This window comes from Hordeum vulgare, chromosome 5H (genome assembly GCF_904849725.1).
Source record: "Hordeum vulgare subsp. vulgare chromosome 5H, MorexV3_pseudomolecules_assembly, whole genome shotgun sequence".
In the NCBI taxonomy this organism is placed as follows: Eukaryota; Viridiplantae; Streptophyta; class Magnoliopsida; order Poales; family Poaceae; genus Hordeum; species Hordeum vulgare.
Window position 1 is genome coordinate 181,697,756 of NC_058522.1, and position 10,019 is coordinate 181,707,774.

Consider the following 10,019-nt stretch of genomic DNA (forward strand, 5'->3'; position numbering starts at 1 on the left):
ATTGATGAAGATGATTACAGAGTAGATCTACCTCGAGATCGTATATGGTAACCCCTAAATGATTCAGCCTCCTCTGCACGGATAGGGGTCTCTGGTTTTTATAAACGCTATTGACCCGAGGGTTTACAAGATATCGACTATAATCGGGAATAGATGAGATGACCTAGTCCTTCTAATCTTGGAGTACACGCAAATCATCGGTGCCTTCCTTCTTTCATATGAAGTCATCAACTATGCGGACTCTGATGATCCGGTCCACGGGATGGCACCCCGAGGACCCATTAATCCATGACTCCCTCACCACTGCCAAAGCCAGGCCCGACGCCCCCCTGCCCGCAGCCCTCCTCCACCATCGCGGCGCCACCCCCCTCCAAGGTGAGACCTCCTCCTTCGCAAAATACCGCATAATTGACTATGGATCTATGCTCTTAGGAAATACTGTAACATATATAGTACTTGAAATTAGAAGTGTACCTGTAGTACTCCTGTTAGTTGTTATCAACATATATTGGGTTACAAACCTCTGGTCCGGGGATTCAAATCTAGTAATGACTTGAGTATTGGTATCAAAGTTGATGATCCCGTGGTTGCATAAGTCACATACTTTACCAAGGGGTTGTTGCGGCCAGTGAGGACAATCTCGCTGGTATCTTTTATTTCGATGTTGTACGATCGAAGACCTAGATCAATGAGGGTTTTTTTGATATGTACCGGCGACGGAAACCAATGACCTTGTTTCGGCCCAACTTGGCGCCAGGAAGCCCGATATCTATTGGGTAGTCAAAGCTCTGCCACAACATCTCTTGGTTATTTGCTACTAGGGCAAGGTTTCCACTATTCAAGAGAACAACGGCACAAGACGTGGTGGTGTTTATGCTGCTGGTTTTCCTATTGACAATGTGAGTGGACCAAACAATGGATTCAGTTTTGGCGGCATGGTTTACAATGACAAGATTGCCATCACTTGATATCTTGAGATGTGTTAGGTTGACACTGCAGTTGGCGATGGCTGATCCCTATTAGCAACCCACTCGGCAGTAAAAACTGGGATTTTTTTGAACCATATGCGAAGGTACCATATGGAGGTGGCATTGTAGGACGACTTACTGATGTTGCTTGCTGCTAGCTAGAAGAACACGAGGGAGAACTTGCCATTTCTTGAGACGAGCTTGTCACCTACAACGAGCGCTTAGCCTACCGTGAGAGAGTCTTCATATCCAGCTGCAAAGAAGTACCAAAGGGAAGTGTGCAAGATGAGAACCGGAGTAGTATGTAGAGGGGAGGCATGCTGAAAAAGAGTGAATAATTTAGAGTGGAGAGTGGATGTATATATAAAATGGAAGGCCAAGTGTTTAGTTGGTTGGAGCTGACGAGGAAGTCCACTTGGGGTCAATTATGTTCACATTGGGTCCGAGTAGTATGTAGAGGGATACTACGCAACCAAGAGGAGTCCTACTTATTTTTTGTATGCAATAGTTAGTACTTGAAATTAAAATATTATTGAAGTGATCAGGTAAATACAGAAAAATGGTGCTTATGTTGGTCATGTTGGTGATTTTCATGTGCAAGGATCTTCTCATGACCTCCAGTAGCACCATCGGAACCGTTGCCGTTGCCGTCGTTGTTCAAGTATCGCCTCTACGGTCTTGCGGTGAGGTCGACTGTCATCTCCTCCCCTCCCCTATTTGCTATGTTCCAATCATCGTGCCGATGCCACTAGGTTTTACTTTCATGTCAAGTCTCTTAACCTAGGTGTCTCCCATTCTGAAAGGCGACATCTCTAAATATGCATGTATTTGCATATTTATAACCGCCAACCTTTCGAATTGTCCACGTTATCCATGGAAAGCTCGGGTATGTGTAGATTGGGTTCGTTTTCCCATGATTTTCCCTAAATCTGATGCAGAATTCCGTCAGTGCCTCCTTGTTGTTTCCCGGGTATGCATCCTCTGTGTTTAATGTTGAGATGTGTATCAGGAGAACAACGGGGAGGTACTGCCGAAATTATGTGTCGGATCCAGAGCTGAGCATGAGAAAACGAACCCAATCTACACATACTCGGGTGGGATTAGGACCTATCTTTACCTTCTAGCGTGTAGGTTTCATGGACATAATAAAATGTACAAACTTTATTAACTCATGAATATATTTGCTGAATTATATATATATATATATCTATATATATATATATATATATATATATATATATACTTCTTATTTGTTTAGTAGCTAGGCAAGATGAGTGATCGTGCATGGATGTACACAGGTCACACTAGTCAGAAAGATCTGACCAATGATTGATTAACAAAAACCAAGGGGTTTGTGAAAGATGAATTTGCAAATGGCGAGAGAAAAAACTGGTTCCCCAGTCATGGGTGCGACAACTTTAAACAAATGACATATGATGAAATGGGTAAACACCTCCAGAAGAGGGGTCTGACGCCTGATTATTCTGTGTGGACATTTCATGGTGTTTTGTCGAATGTACCAGAGGTGAGGTGGTTTATCGTTGCAACGACGAGCATGGTACCAGGATCGAAGACATGGTGCAAGACTTTGATGATACTTGGGATTTAGACAATGAGATGGAGAAATCTGCAAAGGCCTTCTATAAAATGTTGGAGTCCTCAAAACGTCCTCTCCACGAGCACACTCAGCTTTGTGAGCTAGATGCCATCGCACAAGTAATGGCTCTAGAGGCTCAATTCAACTTGCGTAGAGAATGCTATGACGTGATGATGACACCATTTGGATGTTTTCTACCCAAAGGCCATGTCATGCGTACAAACCTGTGCTAGTAGGACAAAATACTCTGTCTACTTAAGATGCCCTACGACAAGATAGATGCGTGTGAAAAAGGATGTTCTTTATTTATGCTTGAGTATGCGGGCTTGGACTATTGTCCCATTTACATGTCTTCCACCTATGTTGTGGTAGACAACGGTATGGGTGAGAAGAGGCAGACCAAAAATGTTGATAATGTTCTTTGGTATATGCCAATCATACCAAGACTTCAACGACTTTCCATGGTCAAAGAGATGGCTAGACAGATGACATGGCACAAATTGGGCAAAGGAACTGAACTAGATATAGATGGGAAGAAGATGTTGGTACACACATCACATGCTTTTGCATCGAAGCACACCGATACATTACATCTGTATAAATAAATAGATCCAAGGCATCCTCGAGTCTGCGTCGCCACAGATGCGTTCAATCCCTTTGGTATGAAGGCAACCCAATACAAGTTGTTCGCTTGTATTTGTCATTCCACTCAATCTCCCCCTGGACAGATTATGCAAAGAACGAACATATTCCTAACGTTGATAATTCCAGGGCCGAGAATCCAAGGAACAAAATGAATGTGTACATGCAGTCGCTTAAGGATGAGTTGCATGAAGCTTGGATAATGAGTTCAAGATATATGTCGCCGCTTGAAAAGAAAACTTCAAAATGCATGTCTCGTAAATATACTCGATGCATGACTTGCCAGCGTATGTGCTATTCGTTGGTTGGTGTGTGCAAGGAAGGTTCCCATGCCCCACATGCAAGGCAGCTCTTCGGTTTCATTGGCTGCAGGCGGGTGAAAACTATTCTTGCTTTGACTTGCATAGACAGTTCCTGGATCCTTGCCATGACTTCAAAAAAGACAAGAACTTTATCAAAGGTATAGTTGTCAAAAATTGGGCACCTGCATTGACAGGGCAACAGATCCTCGATCATTTAAACACCCTCGAGCGTAATCTAGAGCGTCCAGGGTATTTCAAGGGGCATAATTCAAAATACGCTTGGACTCACAATACATGCTTGTGGGATCTTCCTTACTTGAAGGACCTCCTTCTTCCATAGAACATCAACATGATGCACAATGAAAAGAGTATCGGAGAGGCCATTTTTGGTACATTGTTCAGCATAGAGGGGAATTCAAAGGATAATCCTAAGGCTAGAGTTGATCAGCATGTGATATACGGTTACAAAACATGCAACAATCAAAGGAAAGTAGAACTAGTCGAAGCCAAAGGTCTGGTTCAATCTAAAAAGGGGAGCTATGCGGCAAATTATCTTGTGGGTCAAAGTGCAGTACATGTTCCCTGATGGGTATGCAACGAACCTAAAGAGGGGAGGGAGTCTTGAAAAACTGAAAATATTTGGTCTCAAGAGTCATGATTGGCACATATGGCTTGAGAGCGTGATGCTGGTGATGTTGCGTGGCTTTAATCCTAAGGATGAATGGTTAGTACTGGCAGAGCTGAGCTATTTCTTCCGTGTTCTTTGTGCGAAATAACTATTTCCTCCCGTGGTAGATGACATGGAGGAGTTGCTCTACAAGTAAGAGCAGATATTTCCACCGGGCTTCTTTAATCTAATGCATCATTTGATTTTACATCTCCCGACCAAGGCAAGATTGGGGGTCCGTACAAAATTGTTGGTGCTTTGCAACTCAGAGGATGCAGAAGTCGCTTCAAGAAAATGTAAAAATAAACGTAGGATTGAAGCATCAATGGCTGAGGCATTCATTACTGTGGGGGTGGCAAACTTTGTGACACCACACAACGAAGCCAGAAATTGTCATTTGCATAATCCAAACCCTCGGTACAATGATGGCGACCCTAAAAAAGGTGGATCCAACCTCAGCCTATACAAAGGGAAGCTCGCACCAACCAAGCTTCGAAAGCAATAGCGTTGGATATCTAAGAATGGCGGACCATTTCGTTGTATATCTTCAACAACCTAACAGAAGTGTGGTCGTACATCGAGTAAGTTCTTGATACATTGTTCCGTAACTTCTAATTCTTTTGAACTGCACTTATTCTCGGATATTAGATATAGTCGATAGGTCGCAAAATTCTTGGATGGAGCGATGATCCAAAAGGATTCCGTCGAAGAGTATGAGCGTGTGGCAAAGCATGGAGGGGGCTATCCCAGTTTTGTCTCTTCGTTTAAACAAACGATAGTTACCATTAATGGACCGTTTCATTTCTTTCACTAATTTGTGGCTAATGCAATAATATTTTCATATTAAACTTGTAGGCTAATTGAGAGTCTATGGACAACAAATTGAGAAAAGCCGCTAATGGTTTTGACTATAAGGTCCATTTATTTGAGAAATACGACATCAACGAGTATCACTTTTGTACCTTTCGCAAAGAGCTATCTATGACCGGCCAAAAATCTACAAATTGTGGTGTGTCTGCTATCTGCGGAGGAGATACTTACTATTATGGTAGGGTTGAAGCAATTTATGAACTTCAATTCTATGGTGAAAACCCACTGAACGTCGTAGTCTTCAAATGTTATTGGTTCCAGTTGAAGGATACTAGAAGGACTCATGAACATATAGCGCTAGTCGAAATCAAACAAAGCACTGGTTTAGATGTTCCCGTTGTCTATATTATGTCTCAATAGGCGAGCCAAGTTTTCAATCTACCGTGGGACTTCCAAACTCATAAGTATCTGTAAGGTTGGGATGATGTTTATGAAGTGCCACCACGTGCTAGACAACCTCCCCCAACGAATAGGATTATGAACCTCACATTAACCAAGACACATATGAAATATCATTTTTTCCAAGAAACGTTTCAAAAACCGCTCTACTTCAACCTACAACACGGAAGTAGATAGCGAGAGTGAATCCGACTTCACCCATGAGTCGGAACAAGAAAAGTCATAACTAGAAGAGCATAGTGCTGAAGATGACCTATCAATGCTTGAATGATTACAGAAAGGCCTTCCACATGTTGATGCCGCTCAAGCCGATGACCACGGCATTCATGATGACACACATGATAGTGATGATGATGATGCATTTAGTTATCCCGGGGCATATATAGATGATCCAGACTATTATTAGTTTGTATGCATCCCAACTTAAATTATGTACATATTATTATTCATGTCAGGTAATCAATTTTTTTATGTTGTACTAATTTCTTTTACTCTTTGTCATGGCAGGTGTTGAAATAAGGTGGGCACGGGTCCAGAGTGCTCCACGGGTACTTCGTCGTCGACGGCCCGCGGGAGGCCTACTTCCATTCCACACCTATCTCTCTAAAGAGCATGGAAAATATGCAAAGGATTTCCCCCGTGGCCTTGGAGCCTTGCATTGGTGTTCCCTCGAAGCGGAAAGGGTGATGTAGCGCAGCGGTGGTAAGTATTTCCCTTAGTTTCAGAACCAAGGTACCGATCGAGTGAAGGAGTATCTCAAGTGCCTGCACAAACACAAAGCTTTCTCCCAATGCTATGAAGGGGTTGTCAATCCCTTATAGATTGTTCGCCAAGTGAGAACTGAAAGCAACAAAGTAACAAAGAAAAGTGGAAACGATAGGTGTGCATAGACCCGGGGGCCGTAGTGTTCACTAGTGGCTTCTCTCATGACAGCAAGTAGACGGTGGGTGAACAAATTACTATCGAGCAATTGATAGAACCGCGCAAAGTCGTGACGTCGTCTATGGCAATGATTATATCTATAGGCATCACGTCCAAACCAAGTAGACCTATACTTTCTGCATCTACTACTATTACTCCACACGTCGACCGCTATCCGGCATGCATCTAGTCTATTCAGTCCAAAAGAACAGAGTAACGCCTTAAGCAAGATGACATGATGTAGATGGACAATCTCATATCTACGACCAAGACCACCTTGTTACCATTGATGGCAACTACACGATGTGTGCCTTGCTGCCCCTACTATCACTGGGAAAGGTCACCACACGGTAAGAACCCAAAACTAAGCACTTCTCCCATTGCAAGAATCATAGATCTAGTTGGCCAAACAAAACCCAAGACTCGGAGAGACTTACAAGGATATCAAATCATGCATATAAGAAATCAACAAAGACTCAAATATATATCATACATAATCTGATCACAAATCCACAATTCATCACATCTCGACAAACACACCGCCAAAGAGGATTACATCGGATAGATCTCCATGAAGATCATGGAGAACTTTGTATTGAAGATCCAAGAGAGAGAAGGAACCATCTAGCTACTAACTACGGACCCGTAGGTCTGAAGTGAAATACTCACGAGTCATTGGAGGGGCGATGACGTTGATGTAGAATCCCTCCAACTCCAAAGTCCCCTCCGGCATGGCACCTGGAAGGGTCTCCAGATGAGATCTCGCAGAAACGGAAGCTTGCGGCGGCGGAAAAGTGTTTTTGTGGATTCCCTGATTTGTTTTGTGTATTTTAAGGAATATATAGGCAAAGGAGCTAGGTCAGGGGGGCGATAGGGAGGCCACAAGCCTACTAGCCGCCGCCCCCCTGGTGGTGGCTACGGGGCTTGTGGGCTCTGTGTAGCTCTCCTGGCTTGCCCACAAGCCCCCTGATCTTCTTCCATTCGGGAAAAAATTATTTCGGGGATTTTATTCCGTTTGGACTCCGTTCCAAAATCAGATCTGTAAAGAGCCAAAAAACACAGAAAAAACAGGAACTGGCACTTGGCACTGAATTAATTAGTTAGTCCCCAAAAAGATATAAAAGGTACATAAAACATCCAAAGATGACAAGATAACAGCATGAAACCATAAAAAATTATGAAATACGTTTGAGACGTATCAGTCCTCCACCGGAGGTCTCAGAGAAGCGACCAAGAGCCTCGGCAGGGCATCACGTGCAGGGGCAATATGGCGACTCAAAGACCGCTTTGGGGCCGACCGTCCACGAGCACCATGCCCAAGTTCACATCTCCTTGGCCATCTGCCTCACGAAGCCTTGAGGACAGCCTCCAAATGCTGCCCCCGTGGAAGCACCATGAAGCCTCCGATGGTTGTTCCTTCCATGGCCCGCCTCACGAGGCCCCTTGAAGGAAGTCTTGTAGAGAAAACACCTTGTTCTGAGCGGTACACGCTTGCCCGCTTGCATTTGGGCGTCCCCGCTTGCATTTTTTGTTACGCGAGAAGTATAGGCCCCAAGGGCCTTGGTGGAGTGATACCCGCGATCCAGAACCCAGTTCTCTGGGTTCGCAGAACCGCTGGGGCAGACCAAGGCAAAGGCACCATGCCTAGCCCCCGCGAGTGTGAGGCCCAAGGTTAACCTAGCGGGCGCTTGCTGCGGGGGGAAACATCCAGTTGCCAAAGCAAGGGCCTTCCACCCTAAGGTGGTGCGGCCCCCGGGACATTCCCTGTGGTCTTCTCCGCAACGGATGCATGGGTTTTACACTGGGCGTCAGCATAGTCACGGTTCGACAGTCATTCCGCTAGCACAAAGCATAGGGACCTCCACTTGGGCGTGGGCGGGAGCCCCAACCCGAGGCCACGACACGGCCCGTCGTGAGCTTCCACTTGCGAGGCTCTGGTGCGTGTACAACTCCAAACTCATTATTATGTGAGAGTGTCACGTGCGGCGATAATTGGGCGGACAGCCCAGGGACAAGGCTCATGAGTTCCTAACCAGGTCTTCAGGTACTTCCATGCATTTCGGTGCGGAAGCGCGCATGCTGGTGCAGCTCTCCTGTGGCCCAAACATGAGCACCATCATGCCCCGCGCGACCACAAGTGTGCATTCTTCGTTGTCTTCTCCCAAGCGCATAACATAGGTACTTCCACTAGGGAGTGGTTTCGAATACCCCTCCCCAAGGCCACGACAAGGCTCGTCATGGGTTTCCACTTGGGAGGCTCCAAGGAATGTACATACCCAAACGCATTATTTCGTGATAGTCTCAAGGGTGGCGATAATTGGGCGGACACCCCACACACAAGGCTCAGGAGTTCCTAACCTGGCCTTCACGTGATTCCGCGCATTTTGGCACGAAAGCGCACATGTCGGTACAGAGCTCGTGTGGCCCAAACATGAGTGCCATGACGCCCCCGCGGCCACAAAAAAGCATTCTTCATTGTCTTCTCCCCAGTGTGGAACATAGGGACTTCCACATGGGTGCGGGTGGGAGCCACCACCCATGGCGGTGACGCGTCTCGCTGTGGGCTTCCACTTGCGATGCTCCGGGGCATGTACAACCCCAAACTCATTATTATGTGAGAGTGTCACGGACGACAATAATTGGGTGGACACCCGAGGCACAAGGTTTAGGAGTTCCTAACCAAGTCTACACGTGCTTCCGTGCATTTCAATGCGGAGGCGCGCATGTTGGCGGAAGGCTCCTATGGCCCAAACATGAGCACCATTGCGCCTTGCGCAGCCACAAGTGCGTGGTTGCATGCCCCTATGGTCCAAATGTGAGTGTAATCATGTCTCGCACGGCAGCAAGAGCATGAAATCAGGAGAGTCATTATGGGAGGCCCCAAGGCGCCTCCCCAACGGCAGTGTGAGCCAAGTTGCATTCCGTCCATCTGCCCGCGGCGGTTCTCCGAGAGGGCGTGCCACTATGGACCTTGGTGAGATGACTAGCTCGGGTAGCTAGACCATGAGCTAGAGCTTGGTCACTTAGATTTCTTGGTGCTGCGAGGACAAGTCCTGACACGGACGCCGTGTCTAAACCTCCTCCATGGAATCACCATAGGGAGGTTGCGGGGGCGTGTCTGCCCCCGACAGCAGCGAAACACCAAAGCTGAAGATTTAGACAAAATATACCATCTCAAGTTAATCGAGCTCGTTACACATCAAAAAAATGCCCGCTTGAGGCGATGCAAAATATACGGAATTGCTTGATTCGAACAACCCAAAAGTCACCTGATGGCCATGCTGCCACGAGAGCATCAGGACGCTTGACGACATGTGCCGTGGAGGCCTACCCCTCAGGTGGGAAGGCAGGTGGCTCCTAAGGCTTCAAGGGCCTATGGGGTCCCAACACCTCGCGACGAATGTGTGGCCCGCACCTGTAGCAGCTTGCCGATCTCGTGAGCGGCGAACTCATGTGCCACTCGCGCTTGGTGCCACAATCCCGGCTCATGGGGGAGCGCGCCGTGGCGTGCCTCCACATGTTCTTCGAGCGCCCCCTCATCACACTGACCAAGCTAGGCGGCTTCCAGGCGGGGGCCCCCGAGCCCGACCTGATGTGGGCGCCGGGCGCCGCCTCCTATGTCGGAGGGAGGCGGGCGCCGGCTGGGGGCACGA

At 46.7% G+C, this 10,019-nt stretch overlaps 1 pseudogene; it reads right to left on the bottom strand.

Annotated features, from left to right (window-relative positions):
* Positions 1-488: 488 nt before the first annotated feature.
* Positions 489-9,646, bottom strand: LOC123396477 (annotated as a pseudogene).
* Between the last annotated feature and the right edge of the window lie 373 nt (positions 9,647-10,019).